The following is a 19833-nucleotide window of genomic DNA, read 5'->3' on the forward strand; positions in this document are numbered from 1 at the left end:
TTGTGAAGTTCTTCAGCTGTTTGAACCTCTGCCTCTTTCCTCCCAGCACCCAGCTAAGAGTTTTAGCAGCTGTTCTCTTTTGTTTCCCAAGAAGAACATTCCTGAGACCTGGACAGGAACCAGCCCAGCATGGACCTGGACAACTTGCCAAGAACATGAGCAGTAAGTGACATGTCTGTGTGCACTCAAAGACTTCCTCCACCTCCCAACTGTAATCTCAGCATGTTACAAAGACCTGGTGCCTGTACAGAAAACCACAGGGTTTCCCCATCACAGAGCTGGGCTGTCGGAGAACTGTGACACACATTTCATTCAGAGCTGTCTCCAAGGAAGTTGGGCTGATCTCTGAGCTCACAGAGGACCCTTCAGGGACAATTATTCCATTGAGAAGGTAAAGCAACGGTATTGTTCCTACCTGAATGTAGACTTTTACAAACTATATATCTCTGTATAACCTGATTCTTGAAAAGTTTTTATTACTTGTAATTAGTCATTTCTTACAAGCCAAAATTAAGGGCAGCATGGTGGCTCAGTGGTTAGCACGGTTACGTTACAGCGCTGGCGTCCTGGGTTCAAATCCCACCAAGAACAACATCTGTAAGGAGTTTGTATGTTCTCCCATGTTTGTGTGGGTTTCCTCCGGGTTTTCCGGTTTCCTCCCACACTCCAAGTACATACTGATAGGGAATGTAGATTGTGAGCCCCAATGGGGACAGTGCCGGTAATATCTGTAAAGTGCTGTGGAATGAATGGCGCTATATAGGCGAGTATAATAAATAATACAAGCCAAAATTAAGGGTCAAACTTTTTGTCCCGATTCTTACAGACTTTTGCCTCCTTTTTACCCATCTGCATATTTTGTGTTAAAATTTAGAAAGATTCTTGTAATTGTTCATACACTTTTACAATATTTATTATCAATTGTGGACATTTTTCTTTTACTTGAAGTATTTCAGCTATCCTAACTTGTCCATGTCTAGATTGGCTTATGTTTTGTCTATACAAAGTAGTGGGAAATGTGAATTATGGGGACATGTTTTGGATAGTGGAGGGTCACGGTTGGCCCAGAATGGATCAATGTTAGCGACCCTGCCCCAGTAACTGTGTCACATATTGTATGGATAACTTAAAGGAATGTTTCAGTCTTAGTAGGTTATCACTTCTCCACTGGATGAAGATTGCATAGCACAGCTCTCAGCTATTTTCAGACATCTTTAGTGACACAGACTTTAGTGGAGGGGAAGGACCCATACATGACTGTTCTGAGATCTTGTAGACATGACAGATCGGGGACTCAATCACTGTTCTGGTAAATGGTGGGGCTCCCAGTGGTGATACCCACAGCGATCTCACCGTCATTACCTATCCTGTGGGCTGAAATACTCCTTTTAATCTATCTTTATATATGACACTCCTCAGAAAAGCAGATCATCCTGCCATATTATGTGTATAAGGAAAGTTGATTGTTGCCCGATTTGTAGTCTGTTACCATGGAGACACATTGGTCTGCATTGAACCTGTGAACAGATTGATAGGAAATGTGACATCTAATTATTTTATTTCAGCTACATTGGGACAAAAATGGTAAATATGTTGCAGCATCAGAACATTGGTTCACTGTCATCAAAGTACCGAAAAACTTATTGAAAAAAATGTCTAATTCTATCATGTAGCCATTCCTATCCTTAGATTATTCACCCTGAAGGGTGGGCTAATGAATCCATGCCGCTGCTTCCGTCTTCTTCTTCCACTACGATCACTCTATCAGCTTGCCACGTTTCAAAGGAGAATTTATCAGACCATTCTGGTACTTTGCAGGATATTTCCGTTTACTAGGAGCATTGCATTTTATCATCCAAATGACTGATGATGCAGGCTCTGTATATTCACATCTTGTGATTATGTGATTAAAATACATTAATATTCAAAAGCACAAATGACAGATTGGGTTCATTCTAGCTATAGATCTCATGGCAGCTGCAGAAAGGTACTGACTGTTTTATGAGTTTTTTTGGTCTTGGTTCATCAAATGCATTTGTGTCCTATTTCATATCAGAAAACAAATGTATTTGCATAATTCAATACATTTCTGACATACATTTGCCCTATTCCATTTCTTGCATATTATAACTCTTTATTGGCTCATATTCATCCGTGCAACAATAAATAATTGCGCGCATGACTACGACACAATGCATTGCTAGCCAAAATCTAATATAAGATGAACTGTCCGTATCTCATCTTGCATTCTGTCCTACAAAGTTATGATGGTAAATGGGTTTCCCACAGCTCCAGCTCTCACAGTCTTATCAGTCGTGTTTTTTACTAAACCTAAAGCCGGCCCTTCACATGAGATTTCTATTAGATGAGCATTCATGTGTTTTCATTGGGAACAGATGAGAAAGTAACTGTCAGTCACTATAGCTAACCTCCCCCAACGATGATCGTGAACAAGCCGTAAGCCTAACTGGCTAATTAAAGAGGTTGTCCACTACTTGGACAGCTCCTTGTCATACCCGTCACTTGGCCCAGATAAAACCTATACTCACCTTCTGTGCCGGTGCCGTGTTTCTCACAGAAAATGCAATTACACGTTTTGTTATACACGTGTTTATTTTGTTTGTGGGTATTGAAACAACACAAAAAAAGGCAAATTGGACATAATTTCACACAAGACAACAAAAATGGGTCACACACAATTGTTGGCACCCTCCACTTAATATTTGGTTGCACACCCTTTGGAATAAATAACTGCAACCAATCACTTCCTATAACCATCAACAAGCTTCTTACAGTACATCTCACTCAACTGGAATTTTGGACTACTCTTCTATTGCAAACTGCTCCAGGTCTCACATATTTGAAGGGTGCCTTCTCCCAACAGCAATTGTAAGATCTCTCCACAGGTGTTCTATGGGGTTTAGATCTGGACTCATTACTGGCCACTTCAGAACTCTCCAGCGCTTTGTTTCCATCCATTTCTGGTTGCTTCCTGAAGTATGTTTGGGGTAATTGTCCTGCAGGAAGACCCACGACCTAGGACGCAAACCCAGCTGACACTGGCCACTACATTGTAGCCCAAAATTCTTTGGTGATCTTTAGATTTCATGATGTCTTGCATACAGTCAAGGCACCCAGTGCCAGAGGCAGCAAAAAAATAAAACAAAACATCTTTTAACCTTCACGATATTTGATTGTAGGTACTGTGTCCTTTTCTTTGTAGGCCTCATTCTTTTTTCGGTAAACAGTAGAATGATGTGCTTTACCAAAGATGCTGTACCAGAAGGATTTTGGCTTACTCATGTGCATTTTGGCAAACTGTGGTATAGTTTTTTTCAGTGTCAGCAGTGGGGTCCTCCTGGGCCTCCTACCATAGCGTTTCATTTCATTCAAATGTTGACAGATAGTTTGCGCTTATGCCGATGCACCATAAGCCAGAAAGGACAGCTTCAATTTCTTTAGAACTTGATTGGGGCTGCTTATCCACCATCCAAACTATCCTGAGTTGCAACCTTTCATCATCAAATTTTCTCTGCCGTCCACAGAGATTAGGGTTGTAGCCTTCTTCATTATATTGCACACCATGGATAAAGGAATATCAAGATCTCTGGAGATGGACTTGTAGCCTTGATATTGTTGATATTTTCAACAATTTTGCTTCTCAAGTTCTCAGACAGTTCTCTTCTCCCATTTGTGTTCACCATGCTTAGTGTAGCACACACAGACACAATGAAAAAATGGAGTCAACGTCTTCCCTTTTTATCTGGTTTCAGGTGTGATTTTCATATTGCCCACACCTGTTACTTACCACAGGTCAGTTGGAACTAGCATCACAACTTGTTTACCCACAATTTTGGAAAGGTGTGAAAAACTTTGTCTAGCCTATTTTTGGGGTTTTTATGTGAAATTATGTTTAATTTGCCTTTTTTGTGTGTAGTTCTAATACACACAAAGGAAATAAACATGTGATTAACAAAGCGTGTGTAATTGCAATAACTTTCTCAGAGAAATACTTCATTTTCTGGAACAATTCCAAGGGTGCCAGCACTTTCAGCCATGATTGTATATAACGGCAGCTCAAAGGACAGATGTGTCTGAAGTTTGTCATCATTTTTGGTGTGCCAAGTATACCTAGTATTACTGTATGATATGACTTGTGATATCAATTGCAAAATGTGCTAACTTAATAAATCAGTTTAATGGCCAATAATTCTCCAACGGTCTGTAGTCTTATAGAGAGCCAACATCAATATTAGCAATACCCCCAGTGGGTTCCAATTTCTTTCTATAATTTATTGTGTGAGAAATCATTTCTTTCTGCAGTGTGTTCATTGAAGCTGTATGTTTATTGAAATATTTTACTTTTAGTACATTCATTTTATAACAAGCAACATTAAAACACAGTTTGCTTCAGTGAAGCATTAGATGCTGCCTTTACTTTCTACAGTTACCTCATTGTAAAATATTATGCAGACTGACTATAACTGTAACAAGATAGTACGGGTCGGGTGGTGTCTGAAGCGTCAACCCAATAGATCTCATAATACACCATGTTCCAAATTATTATGCAAATTATATTTTTCTCGGATTTTCCTAACTGGTCGGTGCAAATGACAGTCAGTCTAATAAAAGTCATCACCCGTTAAGAGTATACATCTAATTTTATTGAAGAAACCTCCCAATGATAACAGTATAATCTCCAAAACGAATAAGAACTCAAAATGCACTGTTCCAAATTATTAGGCACAGTAGAATTTCTAAACATTTGATATGTTTTCAAGAACTGAAAATGCTCATTTGTTGAATTTGCAGCATTAGGAGGTCACATTCACTGAACAAAAAAGCTATTTAACTCCAAAACATCCTAACAGGCCAAGTCACATGTTACCATAGCAACCCTTCTTTGTTATCACCTTCACAATTCTTGCATCCATTGAACTTGTGAGTTTTTGGAGAGTTTCTGCTTGTATTTCTTTGCGTGAAGTCAGAATTGCCTCCCAGAGCTGCTGTTTTGATGTGAACTGCCTCCCACCCTCATAGATCTTTTGCTTGATGATAATCCAAAGGTTCTCTATAGGGTTGAGGTCAGGGGAATATGGTGGCCACACCGTGAGTTTATCTCCTTTTATGCCCATAGCAGCCAATGACTCAGAGGTATTCTTTGCAGCATGGGATGGTACATTGTCATGCATGAAGATGATTTTGCTCCTGAAGGCATGTTTCTGCTTTTTAGACCATGGAAGAAAGTTGTCAGTCAGAAACTCTGTATACTTTGCAGAGGTCATTTTCACACCTTCAGGAACCTTAAAGGGCCCTACCAGCTGTTTCCCCATGATTCCGGCCCAAAATATGACTCCTCCACCTCCTTGCTGACGTCACAGCCTTGTTGGGACATGGTGGCCATCCACTACTCCATCCATCTGGACCATCCAGGGTTGCTCAACACTTATCAGTAAACAAGACTGTTTGGAAATTAGACTTCATGTATGTCTGGGCCCACTGCAACCATTTCTGCTTGTGAACACTGTTTAGGGGTGGCCAAATAGTAGGTTTATGCACCACAGCAAGCCTTTGAAGGATCCTACACCTTGAGGTTCGAGGGACTCCAGAGGCTTCAAATAACTGATCCTTTGTAATGGTATTTTGGCAGCTGCTCTCTTAATCCAATGAATTTGTCTGGCAGAAACCTTCCTCATTATGCCTTTATCTGCATGAACTCTGTCTGTGCTCTGTTTCAGTCACAAATCTCTTCACAGTATGATGATCACTCTTACATTTTCGCGAAATATCTAATGTTTTCATACCTTGTCCAAGGCATTGCACTATTTATCGCTTTTCAGCAGCAGAGAGATCCTTTTTATTTCCCATATTGCTTGAAACCTGTGGCCTGTTTAATAATGTGGAACATCATTTTTAAGTAGTTTTCCTTTAATTAGAATCACCTGGAAAACTAATTATCACATGTGTTTAAGATTGATTTCAGTGATCCATTGAAAAAAACAATTAAATCTTTATAACACTTAAATCCAATTTGCATAATAATTTGGTACACAGTGTAAACCTCCATCACTTTCTGCTCTTGGATATTTCTGTGTAATCGTTACATTGCCAGTGTGACACTTGAATTATTCGGCCACACAGGATTTAGAATGGGTATATTGGGCGCCAACGTCATTGTCAGTATGATACTCCATTGGTTCTAGGCTTTGACATAATTTTGAGATGTAAGAGTCCAGGAGGAGCTAACCTGATTTAGTGCCGACTTTGGAGCCAAGTAGAGTTTTGTAAAGTCTCACTTGGAGAGGTGGATCCTAGAAATCTTTGGTCCGGAGGAGAAGTTCTTATACACCATAAACAGATGGTGTCAGTGCAGCGGAACGATCCAGTTGGTACAACAAAACCTGATGTGGGACCCGAAGACGATGAGTCGGAGTGAAAGCAATTGGCGTGGTGAGGTCAACTCATTGACAAGAGGCTGAATGTTATGAACACGTTCACTTGCTCACATGAGTAACGGTAGAAGGAAATAACTTAAAAGATGCCGTACCTGCACCCAACTGGTTCCTGTACAGACTAGTAAAGCCCCTAAACATGGATGCGGAAGTAGAGATGACATGGGCAAGTTAAGTTGGGTGCTTTATTTTTACAGAATATGAAATGGGCCTCACCTCTGTGTCATCTGGAGTCTGGGATTTCTCCCGAGGGGAATCTTGTTACTCCCACATTGGCGGTAGTGTATAAAGTGTGGGAAAGAGGAAATAAACTTATGGGTATTAAGGGATTCACCAAATACACACTAATATGGCGTAATCCCAATTTGGTTGAAGTATCAAAGTTAAACTTTTCTTCTGATTGGGAGCAAACAGGGATTTGGTACATAGAACAATTACTTACTCTGTCCTTAGAAGTTTTCAACAGCTCCAAGAGGAATTCAATTTATCACGTAACACTTTTTACCAATACCTTCAATCGGGTCTGATGAATCTTAGCATACGACATCATCCCCTACTAGATACTGTTACTTCGACAGGTCGTACAAATGGTTTAATTTCTACTATATATACGTAAGTGCCCATTGTCATCCAAACTGGATAATCACCCTCTGACAGTTAAAGCTAAATGGGAGGCGGATGTAGGCTCTATATCGATGGAGCAATGGAGATTCTAGAAATTGTTCCAAAATTATCTCCCAGTGAGGCCCAAAGCCTTGCTCATCTATATTTAATGCCCAAGTATACAAAACTCCAAGCTTTTTACACAAGATAGGATATCGCCATGATGCAAAATGCTCTAGGTATGGGAATAATGAGGCACATTTGATGCATATGATGTGGGAATGTAGACAGATAGACCCATTTTGGAATGAGGTCATCTCCTTGATACAAAGTGTGTATGGAGTGAAATTGTTAACAGATCCCTGTATATGTATTTTGGGCTTTATTTGAATATGGAGTGGATCCCAACTTGCCCTTATTCATAGGTATCTTTTGTATCTTATTTCAAGCACATAAAATCGGGATCCACCCGCTGCTGTTAACCCGTGAAATGCCGCTGACAAACTCTGACAGCGTCATTTAACATCCAACCCATCGGCGCCTGTGTCAAATGACCGTGGGTCGCTGATGGATTGGCATGACAACCAGAGGTCTCCAGCAGACCTCTATAGTTGTCACGGTCGGATTGCTATGAGCGCCGCCCGGTGGTCGGCTTTCATAGCAAGTCAGCAATTCTGCTACATACAGGGGATTTGATCCTCACCTGTATGTAGCAGAGGCAATCGGGTTATGGCAGCTTCTAGTCTCCCATGGAGAATATTGAAGTATGCCAAAAGTAAAAAAAAAAATGGTTTTAAAAATATTAAAAAAATATAAAATATGTAAATGTTCAAATCACCCCCTTTTGCCCGAAAATAAAAGCAATAAAAAATAAATAAACACACACATATTTGGTATCGCCGTGTTCAGAATCGCCCGATCTATCTATACAAAAAAGAATTAACCTGATCGCTAAATGGCGTAACAAGGAAAAAAAGTGACAACGCCAGAATTACATTTTTGTGGTTGACGCAACATTGCATTAAAATGCAATAACAGGCGATCAAAAGATTGTATCTGCACCAAAATGGTACCTTTAAAATGTCCAGCTCGGCAAGCAAAAAATAAGCCCTCAACCAACCCCAGATCATAAAAAATGGAGACACTACGATTATCGGAAAATGGTGCTTTTTTTTGTTAACAAACTTTGGAATTTTTTTTTCACCACTTAGATAAAAAAGAACCTAGACATGTTTGGTGTCTATGAACTTGTAATGATCAAAAACAGTATTACTAAGAACTCTGTGTTGTTTAAATGCACTTTTGCTTTTTACTTATTTAGTTACAGCAGGGTTTTTGCTCATTTTGCTTCTTGTAGGTTTTGTTTGTCCTTGGATGCAGTACATATCCACTGCGTCCAAAGCGCTACCGGCTTTTGAATGCAGGTGATTCCGCATGTGTTCACTGAATCGTGCACAATCACCGCACCCAGTACATTGTAAGGGTGATATTTATCTTTCGGAGACTGAGCGTCTCCGCAAGATAGACATGCTGCAGTCTGGAAATACACGCCGCATGTCCTTCTCTGTGGGTGATCTGCAGGCGTCAGGGCACGCATCGTGAGCATGGGATTTCTTGAAATCCCATTCACTGAGCTGTAACATCTGGCTGCTGCGGGTTGGATGCTGCATAAGTATGCAGTGTCCAACCCATAGTGTTTACTGACCGTTTTCACATACCCTAAAAAGATCTGGGAGTGTTTAACTTACAAAAACGAAGTCTAAGGGCATGTTCACACGTTGCGGTTTTTACTGCGGATCCGCAGTGTTTTTGACTCTGCGGATCCGCAGCAGTTTTCCATGCGGTGTACAGTACCATGTTAACCTATGGAAAAAAAAACCCGCTGTGCACATGCTGCGGAAAAAACGCGCGGAAACGCAGCGGTTTATTTTCCGCAGCACGTCAATTCTTTGTGCGGATTCCGCAGCGGTTTTACACCTGCTCCATAATAGAAAACCGCAGGTGTAAAACCGCAGTAGAAACCGCACAAAAACTGCGGGAAATCCGCAGTAAATCCGCGATAAATCCGCAGGAAAAACGCAGTGTTTTTGCCCTGCGGATTTATCAAAATCAGTGCCGAAAAATCAGCACACCATTCCGCAGCGTGTGCACATAGCCTAAGAGGAGACTTAATAGCCGTCTGCAAATATCTGAAGGTATGTCACAGTGTAGAGGGATCATCCTTATTCTCATTTGCACATGGAAACACGAGAAACAATGGGATGAAACTGAAAGGGTGAAGATATGTGATGCCCCAGGGTCCTGGTGGTCACAGTGGCGTTGCTTTCCTCACGGGGAGAGTGATGTCACGCTTGGAAGCGATGAAGGATAACTCTCACCAGGTAACACAAACATGCAAAATGTTCACACTCCAGGCCACAAGGGGGAGCTTTAATCCTATTTCTAGGTGAGTCCCCTGCATATACAGTAGATATATATTGTGGTTTGGAGGCAAAGTTAGTCAGATAGTGCCAGAGAGCAGACTGGAGCAGTCTGAGGCAGGAAGAACGGATGAGGAGCCGTGCAGCCACGAGAAACTGCTGCAGCTCCTGGACAGAGATAATGCCGAAAGAAGAACAGATTGTAATGAGCGTGTGGGAGAGCAAAGAACAGGAGAAGGAACACCAGTGAAGCAGAGCAGTGAATTAGCCACCTCCCTGGCTGGCGCAGATTACCGGTAGCCGGAAGACCGAGGTTGTGAGGGACTGTAAGACTGACAGCAGGAACTGGCAGGACAGCTGGATTACACATCACCTGTCCGCCCTAATATCCAGGAGGCACAGTGACACATAGAGCCCGGGTCATGATAGAGATCCTGTAAAAAGGCTCGAGTCACCTGCCATACGGATTTATGTCCCACCTTTATGGAGGACAGAGAACTGTGAGGACCTTATCAGAAGCCATAGGCAGTAAGGGACAACACCACAGCGCTAGGAGGAAGGCTTTTAACTCCACCTGGTAAAGGGGACTCTGAATTTGCTTCCAAGCCGGCCAGACCCTGCCTGTACCTGTGATTTGGTACCCTGGACTGTGGCTGCCTGAAGTCTTCAGTAAACCAGGTAAAGAGACTGCAAACCTGTGTCCTCGTTCTTTACTGCACCTTCCACCATCTTCTATCTACACACTGGGAGCCCTGGGGATACACTTCACCTGTGGGAAGTTATACCTTCTAGCTACCATAGCATCACCCCAGAGGACCCCTTAAAGCAGCGTCGGTCCTCACTGACCGAATACCACAGGTGGCGTCACGAACATAAACTTTATTCAATTTCCCTTTTACATGGGCGCCCAGGGCCACGCACCGGGTTGCCACTGTAACATCCCCCTGTGAACACTGGACCCAGTACCGGGTACCCCACGGCCCTGGTGGGCGACTCAGATACAGATTAGATATTGAAAAAAACTTTTTGACAGTGATGGTGATCAATGAGTGGAACAGGCTGCCTCGAGAGGTGGTGAGTTCTCCTTCAATGGAAGTCTTCAGACGCTGGACAGACATCTGTCTGCGATGGTTTAGTGAATCTTGCATTGAGAAGGGGGTTGGACACGATGACCCTGGAGGTCCTTTCCAACTGTAATATTCTAGGATTTTATGATCTTTTTCAGTGACCGTTTCACCCAGTATTTTAAAGGGAATCTGTCACCCCGGAACGTATATGACCTATTAATATGGGCATACAGGTAATAGAAATGTTACACTAGTCCTACCTGTCTGCCTCATAATAATGGTCTTGTTGTGGAGAAATTTTATTTTCTTTATTTATGCTAATTATTTCTTCCAGGCTTCTGGGAATTTCTCCACAACAAGACCATTAATATGAAGCATACAGGTAAGACTAGTGTTACATTTCTATTACCGTATGCTCATTTTAATAGGTCATATACGTCCCGGGGGTGACAGATTCCCTTTAACACTTAGTATATAATTGTACATTTTATTTCCTCAGCCCCAGTGCAGGACTTTATATCTTGTCTACATCAAAGCCCAAAACTCCAGCTTATACAGTGGATTGCGAAAGTCTTCACCCCCTTGGCTTTTTACCTATTTTGTTACATTACAACCTGTGTTTAAATATGTTTGTAATCCAATTTGTTTGTCATGCATCAGCACTAAATAGTCTACGTTGATGAAGTGAAGTGAGAAAAATAAATGCATAAATTAAATTTATGGGATCAAATAACAAAAAATTGGCATGCGCATATGTATTCACCCCTTTTGCTGTGAAGACCCTAAAAATTTTTGGTGCAAACAATATTTTTCATAAGTCACAAGCTTAGTAAAAAGAAGTTCCCCTGGGTGCAATATACTGTAAGTGTCAAATGGTCTGTCAGTATCGAACACTTTACCTTTTCTGAAAGGCCTGTGAGGCAGTGACTCGTGTCACAGGTAGGGGTCACTGTGTGTTCTCCCCAGGTTGTTCATGGAGACGGATGAAGTCCATAGGTGTGCATGGGAGTCATGGATTTTGGGTCCGGGTTTTCCATGTGGCTGTAAGCCACAGGTTTGTTTTGTTAAAAACCCTGCAGTAACGGGTATGGGTGTGTCAGGTGCAATGTCAGTGTCAGTCTAGTGTGTGCTGTTGTGCAGAGCAGAGGCATGCAGAGCGCTGGCTGTGTGTGAAGCAGCACAGGCCAGCAGAGCCAGCAGCTGAATAGCTTGGCACCCACAGCGATGCAAGTCGTCCATGGTAGCTGGTCTCGCATGTGGACAGTCTTGTGCCCGGAGGTGGATGTCCTGTGACCGAAAGAGGACTGGCATGTGTAACGATTGCAAACAGGTGGATATGGTTCCCGGCTGCTACCTGGATGATATCCTGGACTGTGTACGGCTGTGTGAGTAGAGTCTGTGATACAGCAGTGCAGGACAGCCACGGGAACTTGTCAGAGGAGGACTGGCGTGTGTAGTGTCTGCAACATGTAAAAATGTGTTTGGGGACTTTCGTATGGCGTGCGGACGCCCCACGGATACTGGACAAAGAGAGGTCAGGCGTGTTTAGGGACTGCAATCTAAAACCTATATGATATGTAGTGCTATGAACTGGTATGAATTGAAGACTGATAATATACACTGAAGTTATATGCACTGAAATCTATGCACTTGTGTGTGAATTGGACTTTAATGCTGTGAGGAAACACATTAAAGAGACTTTGTATTGGAACTTTGTGGGTCACTGCCTCTTCACTGCGTACGGTTGCTACCGCAGCATTACAGGCCACAGAGACTGTAACACTGTTAAGTAAGGACCATCACTAACCAAACACCACCATGAAGACCAAAGAGATCTCCAAACAAGTCAGGGACAAAGTTGTACAAGTAGGGTTGGGTTATAAAAAAATATCCCAATGTCTAATTATCCCCCAGAGCACCATCAAATCCATTATTATCAAATGGAAAAAACATGGTACCACAACAAACCTGCCATGAGAGAGCCACTCACCAAAACTCTCAGCATGGGCAAGGAGGGCATTAATCAGAGAGGCAGCACAGAGGCCAAAGGTAACCCTGAAGGAGATAGTGTTCCCAGGCAGAGACTGGATTATCTGTCCACACTACCTCAATAAGCTGTACACTCCATAGAGGTGGCCTTTATAAAAGAGTGGGCAGAAAAAAAGCCTTCACTTACACACAAAAAATGTAGGGCTCGTTTTGAGTTTGCCAAAAGATATGAGGGAGACTCCCCAAATGTATGGAGGAATGTGCTGTGGTCAAATGAAGCCAAAATTGAACTTTTTGGCCACCAAGGTAAACGTGATGTCTGGCAGCAAATCATCATAGCTCATCATCCCAAGAACACCATCCCCACAGTGAAATATGGTGGTGGCAGCTTCATGCTGTGAAGATGTTTTTTGGCAGCAGGGCCAGGTAAAATGATCCTAGTCGAGAGGAAGATGGATGGTGTGAAATACAGAGATATTCTTGAGCAAAACCTGTTTCCGTCTGTCAGTTATTTGAGACTGAGATGGAGGTTTACTTTCCAACAAGACAATGACCCAAAGCATACTGCTAAAGCAACACTCAAGTAGTTTAAGGGGAAACAATGTTTTGAAGTGGCACAGTTAATGCCCAGACCTTAACCCCTTTCTGCCATTGGACGTACTATTCCGTCCATGTGGGGTGGGCCCTACTTCCCAAGGATGGAATAGTACGTCCAGAGCGATCGGCCGCACTCACAGGGGGAGCGCGGCAGAGTGTCAGCTGACTATCGCAGCTGACATCCGGCACTATGTGCCAGGAGCGGTCACGGACCGCCCCCGGCACATTAACCCCGGGCACACTGCGATCAAACATGATCACAGTGTTCCGGCGGTATAGGGAAGCATCGCGCAGGGAGGGGGCTCCCTGCGTGCTTCCCTGAGACGATCGGTACAAGGCGATGTGCTCACCTTGTACCGAGCGTCTCCTTCCTGCAGTCCCCGGATCCAAAATGGCCACGGGGCTGCATCCGGGTCCTGCAGGGAGGTGGCTTCACAGCGCCTGCTCAGAGCAGGCGCCGGGAAGCCTCCCTGCTGTGCATGACAGATCGCTGATCTGACACCGTGCACAGCAAAGTGTCAGATCAGCGATCTGTCACTTTACTGTGATGTCCCCCCTGGGGCAAAGTAAAAAAAAAAAAATTACATGTGTGTGAAAAAAAAAAAAAATTCCTAAATAAATAATAAAAAAAGAATGTATATATTTGAACAATATTTTTTTTATCTAAATAATAAAAAAAACAATAAAAGTACACATATTTAGTATCGCCGAGTCCGTAACGACCCGACCTATAAAACTGTCCCACTAGTTAACCCCTTCAGTGAACACCGTTAAAAAAACAAACAAAAAAAAACAAGGCAAAAAGCGCTTTATTATCATACCGCCGAACAAAAAGTGGAATAACACGCGATCAAAAAGACGGATATAAATAACCATGAAACTGCTGAAAACGTCATCTTGTCCCGCAAAAAACGAGCCGCCATACAGCATCATCAGTGAAAAAATAAAAAAGTTATAGTCCTCAGAATAAAGCGATGCAAAAATAATTCTTTTTTTCTATAAAATAGTTTTTATCGTATAAAAGCGCCAAAACATAAAAAAAATGATATAAATGAGGTATCGCTGTAATCGTACTGACCCGAAGAATAAAACTGCTTTATCCATTTTACCAAACGCAGAACGGTATAAACGCCTACCCCCAAAAGAAATTCATGAATAGCTGGTTTTTGGTCATTCTGCCTCACAAAAATCGGAATAAAAAGCGATCAAAAAATGTCACGCGCCCGAAAATGTAACCAATAAAAACGTCAACTCGTCCCGCAAAAAACAAGAACTCACATGACTCTGTGGACCAAAATATGGAAAAATTATAGCTCTCAAAATGTGGTAACGCAAAAAATATTTTTTGCAATAAAAAGCGTCTTTTAGTGTGTGACGGCTGCCAATCATAAAAATCCGCTAAAAAACTCGCTATAAAAGTAAATCAAACCTCCCTTCATCACCCCCTTAGTTAGGGAAAAATTAAAAAAATGTATTTATTTCCATTTTCCCATTAGGGTTAGGGCTAGGGTTAGGGTTGGGGCTAAAGTTAGGGTTTGGATTACATTTACGGTTGGGAATAGGGTTGGGATTGGGGTTAGGGGTGTCAGGGATAGGGGTGTGGTTAGGATTACCGTTGAGATTAGGGTTAGGGGAGTGTTTGGATTAGGGTTTCAGTTATAATTGGGGGGTTTCCACTGTTTAGGCACATCAGGGGCTCTCCAAACGCGACATGGCGTCCAATCTCAATTCCAGCCAATTCTGCGTTGAAAAAGTAAAACAGTGCTCCTTCCCTTACGAGCTCTCCCGTGTGCCCAAACAGGGGTTTACCCCAACATATGGGGTATCAGCGTACTCAGGACACATTCGACAACTACTTTTGGGGTCCAGTTTCTCCTGTTACCCTTGGGAAAATATAAAACTGCGGGCTAAAAAATAATTTTTGTGGAAAATTTTTATTTTTTTATTTTCACGGCTCTGCGTTATAAACTGTAGTGAAACACCTGGGGGTTCAAAGTTCTCACAACACATCTAGATAAGTTCCTTGGGGGGGTCTAGTTTCCAATATGGGGTCACTTGTGGGGGGTTTCTACTGTTTAGTTACATCAGGGGCTCTGCAAATGCAAAGTGACGCCTGCAGACCAATCCATCCAAGTCTGCATTCCAAATGGCGCTCCTTCCCTTCTGAGCTCTGCCATGTGCCCAAACGGTAATTCCCCCCCACATATTGGGTATCAGCGAACTCAGCACAAATTGGACAACAACTTTTGGGGTTCAATTTCAACTGTTACCCTTGGAAAAATAAAAAACTGGGGGCTAAAAATCTAATTTTTGTGGGGAAAAAAAGATTTTTTATTTTCACGGCTCTGCGTTATAAACTGTAGTGAAACACTTGGGGTTCAGAGTTCTCACAACACATCTAGATAAGTTCCTTGGGAGGTCTAGTTTCCAATATGGGGTCAATTGTGGGGGGTTTCTACTGTTTAGGTACATTAGGGGCTCTGCAAACGCAATGTGATGCCTGCAGACCATTCCATAGAAGTCTGCATTCCAAATGGCGCTCCTTCCCTTCCGAGCTCTCCCATGCGCCGAAACGGTGGTTCCCCCCACATATGGGGTATCAGAGTACTCAGGACAAATTGGACAACAACTTTTGGGGTCTAATTTCTCCTGTTACCCTTGGGAAAATACAAAACTGGGGGCTAAAAAATAATTTTTTGTGGGAAAATTGTTTATTTTTAAGGCTCTACATTATAAACTTCTGTGAAGCACTTGGTGGGTCAAAGTGCTCACCACACATCTAGATAAGTTCGTTAGGGGGTCTACTTTCCAAAATGGTGTCATTTGTGGGGGGTTTCAATGTTTAGCCACATCAGTGGCTCTCCAAACGCAACATGGCGTCCCATCTCAATTCCTGTAAATTTTGCATTGAAAAGTCAAACGGCGCTCCTTCCCTTCCGAGCTCTCCCTTGCGCCCAAACAGTGGTTTACCCCCACATATGGGGTATCAGCGTACTCAGGACAAATTGTACAACTACTTTTGTGGTCCAATTTCTTCTCTTACCCTTGGGAAAATAAAAAATTGGGGGCGAAAAGATCATTTTTGTGAAAAAAATATGATTTTTTATTTTTACGGCTCTGCATTATAAACTTCTGTGAAGCACTTGGTGGGTCAAAGTGCTCACCACACATCTAGATAAGTTCCTTAGGGGGTCTACTTTCCAAAATGGTGTCACTTGTGGGAGGTTTCAATGTTTAGGCACATCAGGGGCTTTCCAAATGCAACACGGCGTCCCATCTCAATTCCAGTCAATTTTGCATTGAAAAGTCAAATGGCGCTCCTTCCCTTCCGAGCTCTGCCATGCGCCCAAACAGTGGTTTACCCCCACATATCGGGTATCGGCGTACTCAGGACAAATTATACAACAACTTATGGGGTCCATTTTTTGTCCTGTTACCCTTGGTAAAATAAAACAAATTGGAGCTGAAGTAATTTTTTTGTGAAAAAAAGTTAAATGTTCATTTTTTTTTAAACATTCCAAAAATTCCTGTAAAACACCTGAAAGGTTAATAAACTTCTTGAATGCAGTTTTGAGCACCTTGAGGGGTGCAGTTTTTAGAATGGTGTCACACTTGGTTATTTTTTATCATATAGACCCCTCAAAATGACTTCAAATGTGATGTGGTCCCTAAAAAAAAATGGTGTTGTAAAAATGAGAAATTGCTGGTCAACTTTTAACCCTTATAACTCCCTAACAAAAAAAAATTTTGGTTCCAAAATTGTGCTGATGTAAAGTAGACGTGGGAAATGTTACTTATTAAGTATTTTGTGTGACATATCACTGTGATTTAAGGGCATAAAAATTCAAAGTTAGAAAATTGCGAAATTTTCAAAATTTTTGCCAAATTTCCATTTTTTTCACAAATAAACGCAGGTAATATCAAAGAAATTTTACCACTATCATAAAGCCCAATATGTCACGAGAAAACAATGTCAGAATCACCGGGATCCGTTAAAGCATTCCAGAGTTATAACCTCATAAAGGGACAGTGGTCAGAATTGTAAAAATTGGCCCGGTCATTAACGTGCAAACCACCCTTGGGGGTAAAGGGGTTAATCTAATTGAGAATCTTAAACTATGTTTTTCTCTGAAACGCCGCAGCCGCTGTCTGATACATTCTGCCTGTTGAACGGTCAGCATGTATCAGATTCCAGGTGTAATAACAAGTGATAAAACATACATACCACCGAATGGCGCCTATGAAAACTACTGTCCTGCCACAGCTCCACTGATGAAACATGACAACACTGAAAAATGATTTCATACAGTGTTGATGAAACACGTAATACAACCATACACTTCTGGTAACATCGTACCCCGACGCACAGAATAAAGTTAACACTTAATTTATGCAGCATGTGAAGTGTTAAATTTACAGTGCAAAAAATAGAAAACACACCCAACAGCTGCCTAGCTTTCTATCTCTCCCAATAAAGATTTAAAGGGTTGTCTCATCTTGTTAAAAAAATAAAATTGTAAAACGATATAAAATAAGAAACTTTGCATTTTCCCTCTTATTTAAAAATCCTTTTTTCTAAAGAATGGAGGGATTTTAAATTCTATAGTTTACAGATCGTTGCTCAAGTTACTCGCCACCTGCAGTCTATCAGAGGTGGCCGCCCCATGAGGAAAGGAGCGCAGCACTTACATGCTGTTTGCCATAAAGCTTGTAAGCAGTGGCTTAGCGACAATGGCGGCAGTCCACCCGGCTGCTATGGGGCCTGTGAGCAGGGGGGTCCGGTCCAGGTCATGGCTGCCGATACAGTTAAAAGTCTTTTTAGGCGTCTGCCGTCTCAGCGCAGTGGGCGCGATGACATCACTACCTGGTACTCGCTGCAGAGACCGAAGCAGCCGAGGAACGAGTAGGAGAGGTGAGTATTGTTTGTTTTTTTAAATCAGTGAATACACTGTGGTGTCCAGAATACTGTATGGAGGGCTAGGGGAAGTGCATTATACGGTATGGAGGACTAGGGGGAGTGCATTATACTGTATGGAGGACTAGGGGGAGTGCATTATACTGTATGGAGAACTATGCTGTGCATTATACTGTATGGAGAACTATGCTGTGCATTATACTGTATGGAGGACTAGGGGAAGTGCATTATACTGTATGGAGGACTAGGGGGAGTGCATTATACTGTATGGAGGACAATGGGGAGTGCATTATACTGTATGGAGAACTATGAGGTGCATTATACTGTATGGAGGACTAGGGGGAGTGCATTATACTGTATGGAGGACAATGGGGAGTGCATTATACTGTATGGAGAACTATGAGGTGCATTATACTGTATGGAGGACTAGGGGGAGTGCATTATACTGTATGGAGGACAATGGGGAGTGCATTATACTGTATGGAGAACTATGAGGTGCATTATACTGTATGGAGGACTAGGGGGAGTGCATTATACTGTATGGAGGACTAGGGGAAGTGCATTATACTGTATGGAGGACAATGGGGAGTGCATTATACTGTATGGAGAACTATGCTGTGCATTATACTGTATGGAGGACTAGGGGAAGTGCATTATACTGTATGGAGGACTAGGGGAAGTGCATTATACTGTATGGAGGACTAGGGGAAGTGCATTATACTGTATGGAGGACAATGGGGAGTGCATTATACTGTATGGAGAACTATGAGGTGCATTATACTGTATGGAGGACTAGGGGGAGTGCATTATACTGTATGGAGGACTATGCTGTGCATTATACTGTATGGAGAACTATGCTGTGCATTATACTGTATGGAGAACTATGCTGTGCATTATACTGTATGGAGGACTAGGGGAAGTGCATTATACTGTATGGAGGACTATGAGGTGCATTATACTATTTGAAGGCCTATGGGGAGTGCATTATTCTATTTGGAGGACTATTGGGAGTGCATTATACTGTATGGAGGACTATGGGGTTCGATATACTATATGGAGCCTATTATACTATATGGAGGGATGTGGGGGGGGGGCATTATATTTGGAGGTCTGTGTGAAAGTCTTTATACCCTATGGAGGGCTATGTGGGGGCCATTATACTGTATGAGAGCAATTATACAGAGTGAAGGTTAGCATGGAGTCCATCATACTGTGCAGGGGGCTGTGTGGGGGCCATTATATTCTTTTGAGCGCTAGAGGGGGTCATTATTCAGTGTGGAGAGGTGTGGGGCCAATATGCTGTATGTAGGCCCATTACACTGCAGGGAGGGCAGGGGGGAGTTGCGGTGAGGTACAGTGGGGTCACCATACTGTGAGTGTGGAGGAATCGCTGTGGGGGTGCGATACTGTGTTTGGGGGCACTTTTGGTGGCATCATACTTTATGGAGTAATGAAAACGGAATCTATGGCTTCAGCGAGAGAATTACTCTGTAAGGCCCCCAGCCAATGCTAGTTATTTTTCTGTTGGGGAAGGGGGGATTTGTACTCCTGCTGTGGGCCCCCATGATTTCTCTGACCGCCCCTGCTGGTAAGCGCGGCTCTGACCGGACCGACCCATCATCCAGGCTCAGTCCCCGGCCCCACCCATCATCCAGGCTCAGTCCCCGGCCCCCTATACACATTACTGCGGGCAGGTGACAGAGCGGCGGCGGCCGCCAGGAGCGCAGCACACAGACCGCCCGGCACAACGTGACACACACGCTGCTACCTTCCGCCTTCTGCGTCTCACG

The 19833-nt window shown here is 42.7% G+C and overlaps 1 protein-coding gene across 1 annotated transcript in view; it reads left to right on the forward strand.

Moving 5' to 3' along the window:
* The first annotated feature begins 293 nt into the window (after positions 1 to 293).
* Positions 294 to 19833, forward strand: part of DENND4A (DENN domain containing 4A) — a 123457-nt gene continuing 103917 nt past the window's right edge. Inside the window, exon 1 of the mRNA XM_077263288.1 lies at positions 294 to 391. The gene's annotated coding sequence lies outside the window, so the exon portion shown is untranslated. The remainder of the gene's footprint in view (positions 392 to 19833) is intronic.

This window comes from Ranitomeya variabilis, chromosome 5, assembly GCF_051348905.1.
Source record: "Ranitomeya variabilis isolate aRanVar5 chromosome 5, aRanVar5.hap1, whole genome shotgun sequence".
Taxonomy (NCBI): Eukaryota; Metazoa; Chordata; class Amphibia; order Anura; family Dendrobatidae; genus Ranitomeya; species Ranitomeya variabilis.